The sequence below is a fragment of the Hylaeus anthracinus genome, unplaced genomic scaffold (assembly GCF_026225885.1).
Source record: "Hylaeus anthracinus isolate JK02 unplaced genomic scaffold, UHH_iyHylAnth1.0_haploid 0, whole genome shotgun sequence".
NCBI classification, from domain to species: domain Eukaryota; kingdom Metazoa; phylum Arthropoda; class Insecta; order Hymenoptera; family Colletidae; genus Hylaeus; species Hylaeus anthracinus.
The window spans coordinates 1,910,775-1,926,729 of record NW_026533254.1 but is presented as its reverse complement, the minus strand read 5'-3'; the positions used below and the strand labels follow the sequence as shown (position 1 = coordinate 1,926,729).

General features: G+C 33.7%; 1 protein-coding gene across 2 annotated transcripts in view; it reads left to right on the top strand.

The window, feature by feature from the left end:
- The window catches only part of LOC128891386 (forkhead box protein O-like), a 317,193-nt gene that overhangs the window by 82,940 nt on the left and 218,298 nt on the right, over positions 1 to 15,955 (top strand). The gene's annotated exons all lie outside the window — the stretch shown is intronic.

Here is a 15,955-nt window from a genome sequence, read left to right as displayed (position 1 = left end):
ACCAGAGGTTCTGCCGTGTATTTTATTTACTTATCAAAAGTTTATGTCCAATTGTTATAAACTCTAGAACATTCCTCGGTATTAAGTATTTGATCTTAGGTAATTTGATCTACTAGAATGATTAAATGTAGCGTGTGCTACGTTGTTCGGCGAAGCATTATTAAATAAAGTAACCCCAATGCAGTTACGTTACCTCTATATACACACAACTACAAAATTCTACGTACTGCATTTTTTCATTTAATCCTCGCTTGACAGTCTTCAGTCTCAACTTTAGAGCTGCTTTGGACTTTCGAGCCAGTTAAAAGGTTGCTTAGTTATCGGTGCTGCTTTCCAACAACCTACAATGTTAGGTACACGTAACTTTGCGTTATTGTATTACACTAGCCTTCAAGTGCTCCGAGGGAAAGAGACGTGACATTATACGACTTCAGCTTAGCAACTTGATTAATATGTGAAATTATGTGGTGTAACGTTGTTCCTGATTCCGAGTCGTTTCATACAATTTTCATTAGACACAGCTCCGAAATAATTAGAATAATTTATAAACACTGCAATGCCTAATTATAAATCATTAACTCAAAGTCTTTATTTTGACCAACAATCTCCGCGAATGTTTTCGAACATTTATTGAATTTTAACGTAGCATTATTCGTATTTGAATATCATCCATTATAGTAACGTGTTAATGAAGTTATGTAGGTTCCGCCTTATCATCTGCTATCATTTTATCTTTACGATACCAAGGCTCGACCCAACATTCTTATATCTAACTATAAAGTGACTATGAATATTTATCACTGTTAGGACTTACTTTCAACTTTATTGCATTGCTCGAAATAGTAAGGTCGTCCACTCAAATGTCTTTACAATTTGGTGGTGTGTTCAATATCGTGAACAGTAGAAGCATCATTGTGTATTACCCCACTGATATTGATTAATTCTTCAGAATTATCCAAAAATATAACGTCCTAATATACTGGGTGTCCACACTAAAGTGTGACAGACGCATATTTCAATAACTATTGATGATAAAAAAAAATTGTTTGCATGTAAATGGCAGGATACAATGAGCTCTATATTGAGGCGTAAACGAAATTTTTTTTATATTATTCATTTAAAAGATATTTTCATATTTATTCATTTTTTATATTTATTCATTTAAAAGATATATATTTATTTAAAAGATGGTGAAGTTTCGTTTTTTAATTGGACCTATATATTATTGGGGACCTATATATTAATTCATTTACTCTTAATGTATTCACCCAATTTTTATTAGTTTTCAAGATAGAACGCTTCGAAATTTACTGATTTTCAGCGGAGAAGTCTCGATTTGAGTGACAAGTCATAAAAGCGGTCCTACGCTGTCACTCAAACTGAGATTTTTCCTCTGAAAATCAGTAAATTTCGAAGCGTTCTATCTTGAAAATTAATAAAAATTGGGTAAATACATTAAGGGTCAATGAATTAATATATAGGTCCCCAATAATATATAGGTCTATTTAAAAAACGAAACTTCACCATCATATCTTTTAAATTAATAATATAAATAGAATTTTGTTTACGCTTCAGTATCGAGCCCATTGTATCCTATAATTTACATATAAACAATTTTTTCGTAACATCAATAGTTATTGAAATATACGTCTGTCACACTTTAGCGTGGACACCCTGTAAACACCCCCATCCATAAATATATGAACACGTACCACATGTAATAGATAATTAAAATATACACCGAAAATTGTTACTATCCAAATTTTGGTTGCTAAATTCTATTTCGGATGTGTATTTTGTAACATTTAATAATATTAAATTAGATAATATTAAAATATCGAGTGAAATACTAATAATAATATTAAATTTGCTAATAAAAAATACTAATAATAATATTAAAAAAATAATATTTAATTAAAATAATAATATTAAATTGGATAATATTAAAATATCGAGTGAAATAGAGAAATTTTGCGATCATTTAGACAAAAGAAGTGTAGAAAAAATGTCCAACATCTGAAAAATATTTATGATATTTTGATACTATGAAGAAATTAATATTTATGTTATCAAGATTGCTGAAAGAAGTTTTAAGAGCACAAGGCGGATACATTGAACGAAAAAAGACTAAAAAATTTGTTAATATTACTGGCGAAACATTAAATGAACTATTGATAAAATATATTCTGTAATATTCTCAAATTAAATACAGAAACATAAATGGTATTCTTTAATATAATAGATTCGCAACTTTTCATAGATACTTATTCCAATTGATGGAGTGTCCACATACTAAATTGGAATATCTCTGCATCATCGACGTAATGCAATACTTTAATTCCCAAATCATTCATACAAAAAAAAAAATGTTAAGTCGTGTAACCTACACTGATACTTTGGAAACACATGTGTGGTTATTAATAAATAATATTAAATAATATAGGCTTTGTTAGGACAGTTAGGTAACCACGACATTTGGTCAATAAGTTGCGATTTTAATAATATGTATAAACAAGGTGTGCTTTCAATCTGATTTTCATTGCACCCCGCGGTAGCTGTAAAAGTTCGCGTAAAAAAAAAACTCGACGATTCGCTATTCGACGATTATTTGACAAGGTAATCAATGTTTGAGAATCTATTAAAAGCAAGACACGCAACTGCACAACGTTTTTCCCGGTTTTTCTATTTTTACTCGAACCGTTTCTCCCCAACCCGTTGACGCTTGAATCGATTCGAAATCTTTGCTCCTTGCCGAGTTCTGCGGTTCTCCGTGAGGAAAAAAAAAGGGCATCGACGGGAACGTCGACGCTAATGTAAAGTAACAAGGCTTTGTAGCGAGGTGCCTTATGGCATTTGTTGGCAAAAGCGAGAAGCGAAGAATCGCGGCCAACTGGGTCTGATCCAAGTGCGTCCTCTCGCGAGGGGTAAGAAAGCTCATGAGAAAATTACCGTGCGATTACATCCCCTCGTAAGTACCCCTGATGCTGCAGAGAAAGTGGCGCACTTGGGGGAGTAGAACAAAGAGGTTGCCGGCTCATCGAGAAAGTTTTTTCTCGGCTTGTAAATTGAAAAATGAAAGACGCGGGCCTCCTGACTGGCAAACTTCCCGGAGTCAATCGGGTATCTCCTTGCTTCTCGTTTCTCAACCACGGAGAAATAGCCATCCCTTGGCCGCGACTTCGTCGTTCCTCAGCTTTTCTTCGCTAACACCTGACCCTGGAGAAGAGTTGCATTCCATAGATGCAACGCTAGCTTGATAACTTTGCCATTTGGTTGATGCACAATTATCCTGTGTTTCTTTTTCCATACCGTTCCATAACTGGAAATTAGCGTTAATTTTCTTTTATCGTTCAGATAACCTTCAACTACTCGATAGATTATTAGTATGTGTATGATTGGTTTGAATACATTATTCGAACAATTATACACGCAAATGCGAATTGCACTGCAAATTCTATTCCTGGTTATGGAAAAATTATGAAAATCGTTTTATTTTATACACTACATATTTACAACATTGATATATCAAAAGATATTTTGTAATTTTTATCTTCGTCCTGACGATACAAGATGTCCAGCGTCAGGATTTTATTATTATCGTCAGTACTATGTATTAGAAACGTAAAATATCTGCCGGTCGCGAATGTGTTAATATATGAAACATACTCTTAAGTGTTATAAAAAAAAAAAGTAATCTCTCATTTTACAATATTTTCTCACCTTTATAACATAGACACTATAAGAATGTTGTATACACCGTTACTATAAAATTGCTGTAGTTTCTTTATTAAATATTGACACAATCTTCAGCAGGAACTTTTAGGATGACCTAATATTTAATTGTCTTGCTAGATTTAGTAGCAATGTAATTGCTAGGTAAATGAGTGAGACCACGTAGTCTTTCGTTAACTTTAAGACAAAATTTGTTCAGGTTATAGTTCATCAACATGTGTGTCGATAGTCATATTCATATGCTCTAACACTTCGAGAACCACATTGTGGTGCATCTTCGATGGACCACATTGTGGCCGATGTCGAAGCGTGGATAAACTCGAAGTACTGACACTTCTTTGCTCGTCAATTCAACCATCTGCTAAGCAAATGGGAAGCAGTTTTTGAAGTAGACAGCGAATATGCCTCAGTATAATCATTCGAACAAGCTCTGAGTGTACTATCATGTTTAGTTTTTCGACAGATGTTGTCTTTATTAAACGCCGGATAATTATGCATCAATCTATTATTCTTCGATTGCTATCACGTCTGGAGACTGTTGTTGATCGCGCATGGTACTACATTATTAGTTCTAAAGGGTTTTTTCCAAAAAGGGTTTTAAGACTTTGTTTTTTAATAACGAAATATGTTTGTCAGCTGTCAGCAAAATATATTAGAGGTATATAAGTAATGTCGTTCTTTGATAACGTACATCTCCATTGTTGAAGATGAACTTCGATCATTTGATGAACTTAATCATTTGACGAACTCTCTATCCCCTTTTTGTAAAATGAGGCTCATTTTGAAATACAATATTGTCCACGTGCAGTTTTGATAGCTGCCGCAGTAGGAAACATTATTTTTCGTTACTATACAAAATTATATTTTATTTGAAAGATAATACAGCGTTAATCTACAGTGTAATCTCCCTCGTTGTAAACAATATCTGCTCATCTCTCTAACAAGCTTTCTATTCCTCTTTTGTAAAATGAGGATAACTTTTAAGTAAAATATTCTTCAAGTGCAGTCATGAGTCACTGTATCTAATCGAGTTTGTTCAATTGAACTTAACTAAGTAGTAGTTCTCCACTCTTGGATACGAGTAGTAATTAATAAAAAAGTACTTACATTTTCCAATGCCTTATCTGCGTGTCAAATTTGATAAAAATCAAAGATTCTCATTCGTGCGATGTTCCTTATAAATGCAAGAGGAGGAGATAGGGAAATAAAATAAAAAACAAAAGAATGATGAAGAATTGAACGTGACCATATGAATATTCTAATATTCTTTTTTATTTATGTTGCAGGTAAGTCCAAGGTCTGACTTCTGATCACGGGAACGGAGATTAAGTAATTGAACCATCCAATCCTTTTTGCTTAATCCAAAGAGGCGAAGTCGGGTAAGCTGCTATTATCAAGAGTTTAATGTTTCTATCGCACCGCCGACTTCCATTCTTCCCATTTATTGTGACTTTTCGCGAAAAAAATTAATTACAGCTGAATTATCGAAGCAGTGACAGACGAAGAAAAATTACTGTCGCGATTCGTTCGCTCGATAAGCCAGTTTATAGCTAGTAATTGCGTTCTTCTATCTAACGACCGTTTGATAAGGCCGTAGAAGTCACGCGTGAGGTACTACAAATCTCAGCATGAACGCGGTTAATTAAACTCGCAACATAATAATAATAATTTCGCAACAGTTTTTTGCGAAAATCCCAAGCGTAGAAGATCTGGATAATAGAACCCAATAGAACACAAATCTAAATTTCTCGAACCAAATTATAACTTCACAAATCACAATAAAATATATACTGATGCATCAGAAACAGAGAGCGGAGTGAGATATGTTGTAATTACATAAAAATAAAACAAAGCCTACCTGAAACTACTATTATGTTTATCGCTGAAGCCTATGGAATACTGGAAGCTCTCAACCTCATATCTACGAACACCTTACAATAACACGTTATACAGGGTGTTTGGTAAGTGGTGGTAGAAACGAAACGGGGGGGATTCTACATGAAAAAATAAGTCCAAAATTTAGAATAAAAATTTTTCATTGAAGCTTTGTTTCGGAGAAAGTTGACTTTGAATTTTTGTCGAGTACGGGTGCACTTGATCATGTACCATTGTAACGAATCTCACTGTAGATCATTGTCTCGATTGAAGTTATGTTTATAATCACTTCCAATGGCACGGAAATGTTTTCTTACCTGTTATCTTATTATTATTATTTAAAACAATCGAATACGTATTCGGCAGAATGGGCAACATCTTCAGAAATTTCTGTAATAATAAACTTTATGATTACTTCAACATTCTATGTATTTCATTACGTGTTCCGATTTTCCATCGAGACAACGATCTACAGTAAGATTCGTTATAACGAGACATGATCAAATGTACCCGTACCTGGCGAAAATTCAAAGTCGATTTTCTCAAAAATAAAGCCTCACACGACAAATTTTTGTTGTATATTTTCGACTTATTTTTTCGTGTAGAATCATCCCCTTTTCGTTTATACAACTAGTTACGGGACACCCTGTATGTATTGGCTTCATGAGTGTAATAAAAGCCATGATGAACTTAAATGAAAAGAATAATTATGAAATCATCGGGAATATTCAGGAAACATACACCAAACTTACAAATAAAAACATAACTATTACCTGGGTACCTCTCCACCAAGGCATAACTGGCAACGAAAAAGCAGAAAAGAAAAAATTCCAGTCCCGTATTAAGTCTTCATTACACAGATACAGCACACATCGTAAAAGGAATGGGATGAAATCTGAAACAACAGAAGAACAAAAACTCACAATATAATACATGACTTTTACCAATCAGTACCCTAAAGCGATATGATCAGGAGAGAAAATAATAGTAATGACTAAATTGACAACTGGACACTCAAAAATCATACATGATCATCTACTAAAGAAGACGGACCCTCCCCACTGCGACTCCTATAGTAAGGAAATTATTAGGTTGTCCCAAAACTTTCTTTCGTTTTATTAATAAGTAATACATACGCGATATTTTATGTTTTGTGTTACATTGCTGAATTGGGTACGATTCATTTTGCTCAATTACAGTTACAAAATCGATATCTAAGAAATTAGATTGTCTATTTATATAAACACTGCCGCACAAAATAATTGAGTGCAACTCACGAAAGAAACTTTTGACCACCTACTGTACGAGTGCAGAAGATTTGAGTTACAGAGAAGAAAGTACAACTTGAATTCAGAAACAGTTCTAATATCCCAGAAACATGTGCAAAACACCACTAACTATCTCAAGAACACTAAACTCTATAATAGTATATATATAGTACCACTAATCAAATAGAAATCCAATTAAATCCATCGCTAATTACCAAGCAGTAGATGCGACGAAAAATAAAACCATATAAAAAAAAGTATAAATATGCCAGATTAAAAGAAAAGACAACAGAAATAGAGAATTGTTAAAGCAATTAATAATTGGAGATTATTTCTTACTGAATAAGGACCTAAATCTATTCATATTGTTTATTTTTATAAATTCTAATTACCGACAACGTTGAATTTTAACCTTTCTCGTAAATACAAAGATAATTTTTTCTAAAATGCAATGGAAAAACTTTCGATGTGAAATGCTATACAATAGACAATAATTGTATCAGAAATGAGTACAATGTATCGAGTTAAAGAAATATATTTCTTGCTACTCCTTGACTACTACAAAAAAAAAAAAAAAAATAGATACATAATTTGATAGTAAATTATACCTATATAAATTATTAAAATATACAAAGTAGTGTATACTTCGTACTTATTGTTGTTGGCATTAGCTCTTCCAAGTTTGTATTACGTCGGTGGGAACAATTTTTAATCGAAAAATAAAACCATATAAAAAGAAAAGATCTGGATAAACTTGTTTCCATCGTCATGCAATCGAATTTATCGTTCAAGTTTTCGCAATCTTTTTCATTAAGCCATGACGAAACCTGAAATGATTTTCGTCAACCATCATGCAAGAGAAGTTAATGCACCAGATAATTCGCCACCTCGTGTTCTCAGCTCTCAGCCTTTCGGCTATTCGATACCCACCAGGTAATCGGATCTTTCTTCTTGAAACGAAGAGGACGGAAAAGCAAGCTGGCCAGCGATTTGGCCAGTCGCTCGGACCAAGTTATTTTTTGCCCGCTAAGCCGGTCTGTACACTCTGTAAACTATAAGTTAGTTAGTTTATGGGTAGCTTTTACCTTCTGGTTACAACGTGAACTAGCCCGCGATGCATATCTACGCTTTGGCGACAAACTATGTTATGTTCAAACACATCATTTTGTAATAGTTTCGATTATGAGGTACAGATATACATTTTATTGGGTTGTCTGGAAAGTCAATGTCGATTTTTGGTAAGTGGCACAGGTTTGAATATGTCGGAATGGTTGGAACCAAATAACATGTATACACCCCTTAAAAGGTAGAAAGGTTGTGGAACAAAATGGTACTTATGTAATTCAATAAATATATATCAAAATTCAAACGTGCCTTTGAGTTTTTCTTAAAAATTCTTACGACTTTTCTGGACAACCCAATACAATTAGTTTGCAATTAAGTTTTCCGTCTTATAGTGGTCCACCTGAAGGAGGCTACCTACACATCTGTCCCTTTTTTCCATGATCTAATAATTACTTGTAGCATGATTTCTATGATTTTAGCAATTGCGTAGAAGAAAACGTTTCTTTCTAACTTCGTTTCTTCCAAGTTTCATTAAGATTAACTTCATTATCATTTCTTACTAGCAAAACATGTTTTCTTTTGTGTTACGTCTTATGGTGGATGAAAAAAATACATACGATAAGGCGTGGGTCATATCCTTCACATTATCTTGAACATAAAAATAGTGAAAAACTTGAAAAAGATTTGGAAAACATGAAGTTGGAAAGAAATATCGGTAACGTGGTACCTTATCCTATTATCCTTAAATGTCCACTTTCGATTTCATTTGATTTTATAAATATTATTTCCTTTCAATTTTCACCGCCTCCACTTTTCTCAACCGCTCCGTCATTTTACTCTTTTTTCTCCTATACGGCCAACCAATTTCTGTTCCCTTTCTTGAAATTTCCACACTTTGCTTTGTCACTTTACCGCAGATACGAAACTAAGCTTCTTATTCTATTGAATTTATAAAATCTATTGTATTTTACTTTCTAACTACTGTAGTGCTTCTTCTCTCAAATTCTTCAACCCTTGTTGACCGAAACTATTTCTTTGCAAATAATCCTCTTTTCCATAGTACTTCTTACCCTACTTACATCCTTATCTTCTCCTACTAAACATTGTTTCGTAAAGATCCTCCCCTTCTCTCTACTAACAACTTATTCATACTTCAGTGCCATTTTCCTGTCCCCATTCTGATTTTTCCCCTTTTATTTTTCTCTAACGATACCATATACTAGTCTGTGTATGTATATCTAGATTTAGTGCTCTACTCATGTACTTAGTTTATATTCTTTCCGTGTCCCCTTTTACCTTCTATCCCCATATCTGCAGTCCATACATCACCCCTACGAAAAGAGAGCCAGACATAAAGATTCATTTAATAAAAAAAACCCTTACATTTAGATTCTACAATTCCTTATACTTATTGTATCACTGTTTATCCTATCCTCAGTTTTTCTTTAAACTATCATCACATAACAACACTATTTCATTAGGTTTGTACATATGAAATGTCGTTAATACAAATGAAACTCTAACTATGTAAAACTATTTTTAATAAAACGTTGTACATCTAATTAAAATAATTATCACATAATTTCAAATTATTGGCAAATTAAAAAGATCGTTTTAAAATTTAGATTTTCGAAATTTTCTTTCTATTTCTTTTTTATATCGTTCCGGATTCCATCCTTCCGTTTCAGAGTGATCAGGGGAGGATTAATTAATTTGGAGTTGACTCTTTATTGCGCCTCGTTCTAAAAAAACACCTGATAAAGGGATTTTTCGAACGTAGAGAATAAAATTTTCGTTCAAGCACATGTTTATTTTATTCTTAAAACATTCGGTAATACAAACAAAAAATACAGAATACAAAAAATCGTAAAATTAGTGCAAAATTCATTCTTCTTCCTGCTCTGTCAAAACGGCATCATCTGTCTTTTTAGTGACCGGAGCTGTCTTTTTATTGCACCACGAATAAAGAAATTTTTTAGATCCGGGTATATGTTTTAATTTCAAAACCATAAAAAGATCGAATGGTTCGAATGTTTCTATTATAAACATCTTTAGTGTTTTAATGTGTACAATATATTTTTTCCTTTTTAATATTATCAAAATCAATTAACGACAGAGTAGACTAAAACGATAAAAAATATTAAAAGAGTAAAAAAATATTAAATTTAGAAAATATTGCAGGCGTGTTGAGATATTCATGAAAGAAATGTCAGGTTAGGTTGGAATGGACCATCTCTCCTGTAAAAAATACGTGGTAGCTCCAACGCCAGTATATGCGCGGTGACGGATAATTTTTCATGTACTTGGCGCCGAGACGCTACCGCGTCTCTAGATGTACATATATGTTATTGGCTCTGGTGATTAAAACACTGGAAAAACGACATTCTAATTTCTCTCCTCTCACCTCTACTCCACATCCTTTATACTATGATCACAAATTGGATGACGAGCTTTGTCTTTGTGAGAGAAGTCATCCATCTACGTTAATCCCTTCTACTAGTACAATTGTGGAGCATTAAGTTCTCGAGGCTCTCGTGGAAGATCTGTAGATCATTTGCCTTGAAGGCTTTAATCTTTGAGGCTGTTAGCTTTCTCACTACTGTTAGTTGTTCGTAAGATTTCTGATCGAAGTAATAGAATCTTACGTGGACTTAGTATGGTAATTTCTCAAATTTATTACTTGCTTTCGTCGCCCGGCATACCACGTCACAACATATCAAATCTTTGTTTCTTTTACAAATTACCTCAAAAAAAAAAAAAAAAAAGAACACTTTTGTACCGTTTCTAATTTCTGTTCTTTCACCTCTATTCTACTTTTAGCAAATAATAATTGCAATTAGTAAATCGGATGACGAGCTACGACTTCGATGTAAGAGTCATCCATCTATGTTAATCCCTTCTGCTAGCACAACTATGTAGCGTGAAGTTCTTGACGTGTTTATGGTAGATCTGTAGATCGTTTCCCTTGAAGACTTTAGCCGCGAGGTGATTGTTTATGAGATTCCTCGCAAGTGTTGGGATGTCGTGAGAGCTTAGCATGACAGATCTTAGCATCTTAACATGGTAGATTTCCCCGTCCTGTTGCTACTTTTCGTTAAATGTTTCAGCTTTACGTATTTATAACCACATGTACCATATCAGCGCTCGATCAATATTTGTTTCTTTGCCACCAAGTTGATTTCTTACCGTCTTTTTCCAAATTCTCGTTTAAACTTTCTATAGCATACAATTTATAAAACCCACTGTACCTTGTCCTGTAGATCTCATCCCCCGAAGACTATTTCAATATATCAGTATATTCTTACCGTTATTTTATTATTACTATCACTATTATCATAACATACACATGTTGAAAATAAAAATTGTAATCATACATTATTTGTAATTTTCAAGCGTATGATACTGTTTAAAGTCAACAATAATCAGTTTATAATTTGGTGCTAGTAATAGTTGTGCCACAAAGAGTGATATCACCGCGTTTCTTCACGGATCTGCTACTTGTACTCATCACTAATTGTAAGTCTTATCTAGCATATCCTGCTTTGGATGTGCCGCTGTTAACCACTTCCCTGCAGTAGTCGGTCTAAAACACGCAAAGCTTTCTCCAGTCACTTTTTTAAAATCCGATACAAAATTACATTAAAAAAATGTCTGCTCTTAACTTTATATTTCTCCTTCCATTTTACTATTTATCCTTTTTGTGGCTAAACGTGGTTTCGCTTGTTTACCTGGTTTTACATTCCTTTACATTGGTTGACGTTACTCTTAATCGAATAGTTGAAGACTATTTGAACGATAAATATTTTACAGAAGAATTTGAAAATATCGATGTATTCTTTCCTTCAAGACTATAACTCGTCGTCCAGTTTACATGTCACAATGACAATTCGCACTCGATAAAAACCAACTTAGAGGATAAAAAGAGTTATAAGAGAAAACATCGTTAAGAATATACTGATACATTGCAATAATATTTGGGGGATGAGATCTAGAGAACAAAGTATAATGGGTTTCATAAATTGTATGGTGTAGAAAGTTGGTTCGAACGCCGCAACGCGACGGCTTAAAAACGCTCCTCAGGCAGCCTTTCTTTCTTCTTCATTTTAACAAGATAGGTCCGATTACCTGCGGTACACGACGGGTATCGAGTAGCGGAAAGACTCGAGGGCCAAGAACACGAGGTGGCGAATTATCCGGTGCATTAACTTCTCTTGCAGGTTGGTTGACGGAAACGACTTCAGGTTTTGCGTGGCTCGTCGAAAACGCTCAGGACAGTACCTATCGACTTCACGATGAAGAAAATTATTTGTCCATTAACCTAATTCCGAATCCTGAGCGCCGAATCTGTACCAATATTCGAATAGATGAATTTTGCTCAAATATCGATGAAAGACTAACTTCGAATCATGACGCTCTCCAAAAATAGATAAAAATAAAGCCATGTAAATATTCCTGATATTTCCATATCACATTATTATCTACATACAGATTCTGTATACACATGGTTTTTCATGTTATTATTAGGTTGGTACATATGAAATGTCGTTTATTCAAATGAAATTCTAACTATATAAAACTATTTTTAATAAAACGTTGCACATTTAATTAAAATAATTATCACATAATACTGTATTTTTATTAATTTTGAATGCATTTCTTCTATTTCAGTGCAATAAGATTCTGCATTAATTATACAATCAGAGGGTGGAAAATAATGACGAATAAGATACATTTCTAATAAAAAAATTACCAGCTTTGAATTGTTCATAACAGCGTTCAATTATTATAACATTCTCATAACCTTCTTGAAAAGGTAACTTTGTTTTTAGCAATTTTCACCACCATCTTCACAAGTTTATAGTCATATAAAAAAATTAAGCGAACATTCTAAGTATTCATAATTGTTGATACTAAGGTTCTAATGTTTCTATTCTAAACATCTTTAGTATTTTAATGTGTGCGCTTTATAGTATATTTCTTCCTGTTTAATATGATTACAATCAATTGATGACAGAGTAGACTAAAATAGATGTTACTGGCTCGGGTGATTGAAATACTGGAAAAAACGACGTTTCATATGCACCAATCTAATACTAAGCAGTTGTATTTACAATCAAAGTTTAAAATTAAAAGTATTAAATGTAAAAGTATTTAAAGTTTAAAATTTTAAATTAATGAAAATGAAAGTTTTGTAGTTATCTATGATTAACACGTTGACTGTCAGACAAATATTCGTGAAAGTTTCTGCTAGAAATAAATATTATTTATACTATTGGAGACTATTTTTTAGGATTATTTTATTCTTTTTAAGGTTATGAAGACTGTTGCATAATCAAACATTTATCGCGGTACTTATTTTCGTAACTTCATCAAAATTCATAAATTTGATTTAAATTAATTTCCTTTGATGCTTGACTTTCGTAGTTAATTTTTTTAGTTTTTGAGTTTATATGTACCCATATATGGGTGACGTGTTAATATAATACGGCGTATCAATTGAGCCGTCCATTGCATAAATCGATTAACTCCATAAAACAAAAAGTTGAGAAATACGATGAAATGACCTCTGAAATAAATTATATATTACTTAATTATATATTTAAATATAATATAAGTTATTTATTATTTTTCAATAGCTAAAGAAATTTTGTCACTTAATGGTGTTACACTTTATTATACAGGAAAGTTAGTATAAATTTAGAAAGTTATGACTAAATACCAAGTGCTTTGACACTTAAATTTGAGATTATTCAAAAAGTGGAGTTAATCGATTTGTGCAGTGAACAGCTCAATTTATTGTACTTTCAATATTGTTGAGAAACGAAGGTGACCTTTAATTTATCGCAAATTAAAAGTTTGATTAAAGACAACGTAATGTCGTCCACTGAAACCACTGCCGTAGATAGTAAAGCCGATATCTCTGCGCCGCGTTGTCAGAGACTACACACCGCTAACGTCTGTGCGCGAGCGCACGCATCGTCGCGCGTATTTTTGGCGAGTCAGTGCCAAATATGTATCTTGGTTTGCGATGCGCGCGTCCTGTTATTTGCACCCACACAACTGACCGCGGGGGTATCACGTATACCCGACGAATTGCTCGCGTACTGAAATTGACACTTCGTGGAATAAAGAGTGACATTACGGCCTGTTAGTTGTATTTTTCGCTGGTCCCGTCGAAGTGATACCATCCCAGTGATTTAAGCTTCCACGCCGAGTTGTATCGCGGGTTAAGGAGTCGCGTCACAGTAACGACTCGATATTCGAGAATTTTTTTCGAGCAAGCAATGCAAGTTAATCAATTTATTGCTTACTATAGTTAATATATACATATTGAACAATATAAAAAGTAAATTTTTAATGTGGTTCGACTCGATATTCGAGAATTTTTTTCGAGCAAGCAATGCAAGTTAATCAATTTGTTGCTTACTCTAGTTAATATATACATATTGAATAATATAAAAAATAAATTTTTAATGTGGTTCATTCATTCATATCTGCTATATTCATCGTCAAGATGTGCGCTTTCCTTACTTGTTTTTATATACATAGTTAATCATTACGTTTTGTTACGTTAGTCATACATTTGCCTTGGCAAGATTTTATCGTTAAAGAATGGAATATCGAATGCATAAAAAAAGTAAGGTAGAAAATTAACCACTAAAAGAAAAAACAAGTTTGCTTTCGATACAACAATGTTATACAACTATAGGTTACTATTAATCCAACTTTAAATTAACAACATCGAAATGACGTGATATTTCAAAATAATTTTCATCTAAATGTAGCCTACGTACGTAGATGCATTCAACTTGTTCAATCATCCTTGACATTTTTTATTTAAATCTACTTTTTACTCACACTTACACTAACGAATTTCAATGAAACATTCGGCTCACAGCAGTCATACATAAATTGAACTTTTAGTATCGATACATGGCCACACTATGATATAATTCACACACGATCTGATTCTTCGTGCTCCTTATTTGCTGACTCTATTCAATTATTCGACATCTTTGTACATGCGAGATGAACACACAAAATAATACATTTAAATACATTTAAAAAGTCGACATTCAGGAAAAGTGTTATTTCCAACCCAACTCTTTGCAAATTACTCAAACGTATCGTCGCGACAGAACGATTTAAGCTCTCGCATAGATCGAGAATTAGCGAGTGCATTCGTTTATTCGCAGTGTAAAATAAACTGTGAAGAAGTATAGATTTATATTACTCGATGAAATGATTGTAATCAGGAGCGAATGGTAATAAAAATACCATTTAGCTGATTGCCGTTTCGACCGCCATGCCGTAGGAATGATCTAGCGTGCAGCGTTACGTTTCAAATTTTTGGCAGCCAATTTTTTTTTCACGCTACTACGCCGTCGCGTCGTTGGCCACCGTTTTTGTGTGTGTATATCGTCGGAACACTCTTCGACGTCGATTAAACTTCTGTAAATGCGCAACGGCGGTATTCGACCGCGTTCGCTATTCAGCGCGTACGCGTGCGCAGAACTCGCCTGGGTGCAACGATACTTGCCAGTGCCAGTGCAAAGCAGGTGGGTGACGTCATTGGTTCGACGATTAGTCTGCCAGTGGTTCTCCGTTTTGTTGATACTCTGTCTGGAGCGAAAGGTTAACGCGCAAAAACCGTCTCGACCGTTCTTGTCGATTCAGCGTGGCTAGACGGTGCTCCCCGCTGGCAGTTGGATTATCGCTTCTTAAAAATCGAATTGCAGACGCTTAAAACGATTCAAAGAATCGTACGCGTGAATTTTCGCCAGTTTTTCAGCCACTTTGCGAACAACATCAATACAAATTGCAAGATGAATGTTTTAATTATTTATTTGCTTATCAAGATAATTTTAGGTCGTACAATGCAGTCGGATAGAGGTGTCGAAGTTTATCGAGAAAAAAAAACAATATATGCCAGGTTTCAAGTCTGTATCACGATTTGGAGGAGGGGGACTAAAGTACCCAATATCAACCTTCCAATTTTTCTTACATTATTATGT